Raw genomic sequence first — 1,784 nt, forward strand, 5'->3', positions numbered from 1 at the left:
AGAGATCCTCTTGCTCTGACTCCGAGTGCTGGGATTTAAAGCGTGTGCCCACCACCCCTGCTTGTTTTCTTTTTTTTAAGGATTTATTTATTAATATATACAGTGTTCGGGCCTGCATGTATGCATACAGGCCAGAAGAAAGCACCAGATCTCATTATAGATGGTTGTTAGGCACCGTGTGGTTGCTGGGAATTGAACTCAGGACTCTGGAAGAGCAGCCAGTGTTCTTAACCTCTGAGCCATCTCTCTAGACAGCCGGTTTGCCTTCTAATGAGAGACAGAAAAGGAATGTCTCTGGTTGGAAGGGTGGGACTGGAGGGTGGAGAGAAGGGAAACTGTATCATATTATGTGAGAAAAAAATCTATTTTCAATAAAAGGAAAAAACAATTTTTCAAAAAACAAAACCCTTCTTCATCTGTCATGGACCTTCATAGTTCTACCACCTTTTTGGGCTAGTGAGAATGATTCTAAAAGAAAGTGGAGGTGTAAGTATCTTGAGGCTTAAGTGTTTTCTTTCACTGGTGGTGACAACCCTCAACGCATACTTCACTGATGTATGTGGCTAGAGAATCTTGGCGTGGCTGTCCAACCTGGAGTGTATTTAGCAAATACTTCCGGGTGACAATCGCTGCCCTAAGGAAACACTCTGTGAGATTTGCAGTGCGTTTCTTTTTATTTTTCTTTTTACTTCCCCAAAATAGCAGAGTCACAAAGCTGTGATTCCGAAAGCAGAATTCTGGATTTGAGAACAGCGAAAGTGGCTGGCCCGAACATAAATCGGCGTCCGGCCATAACCAAGCCCGTCTTCGCAATGCACGCTGGGACTTGTGGTTCCGAGCTTCACTCGCTTCTCAGACCAAGCAACCACTTCCTCATTCTTTGAGAGCCGCGGCTTCCGGAAGTTGGGGCGTGTTAAAAACGTCTACGTTCTTTCTCCCGCCTCTTAGTCCTACAGATTGACAGCACTGACAGCCAACAGATAACCGGACTTGTGTAACCTGTTACACGATTGGTTCGGAGTTTTGTAACCGCCAGACAAACTTGGGGGAATTGGCTACCACAGTTTGAAAATTCGCCCGCGCTCACCGCCCGTTGGTCGTCTGGCTGCGGCGAGCCCTGAAGACCCGGAGTCCAGAGGTCGGGCTTTGTGGGGAGCCTTATCTGCCGAGGCTGTGGTCTGGAATCGGGAGTGTTCGGGGCAGGACGCGGCGCCGCAGGGTGAGTGAGTGCAAGCGGCCGGCGTGGCGGGGTCGTGGTGGTCGGCATCTGGTCTTGTCCGCTTCTCTGCCCAGGCTCCTCACCCTGGTCCTTGTTTCCTGTGGATGTGGGTCAAATGGTGCTGGGCTTGGAGGTGACCTCCACTCCCGTGCATCTGGTCCCTGGGATCTGAGAGTGACCTGTCCCCTCCCCCACGCGGGGCCTAACACCTACTGCGCAGCCTAGGCTGCTCTGTGGACCGGATCCGAGTCTCCATACCGTAACGGCTGCTCAGCTTCTCACACCCCAGCTGAGCAGCATTTTAAACTGTCCCAGGTCCGGAGCCGATCCTGCCTTATTTATTTTGTCATCCCACAAGCGTCGTCTCTTGTCAGCAGCGCAGTTCCATCCAGCCTCCTGCGGCCCAGGGTCAGGACTGTGCCGTTCTAAGCCAGTAGGGTAGCGTCCTGGAGGCCTGTAGCTAGTGGTCAAGAGCTGTTTAAATCCAGCTCCGCCTCCCGATTTACTGGGTGACTTTGACTTAGACTTCTTGTCACTTATTTGTGCATGGTATCCTGGAATATTG

Source organism: Peromyscus leucopus, unplaced genomic scaffold, assembly GCF_004664715.2.
Source record: "Peromyscus leucopus breed LL Stock unplaced genomic scaffold, UCI_PerLeu_2.1 scaffold_596, whole genome shotgun sequence".
Lineage (NCBI taxonomy): Eukaryota > Metazoa > Chordata > Mammalia > Rodentia > Cricetidae > Peromyscus > Peromyscus leucopus.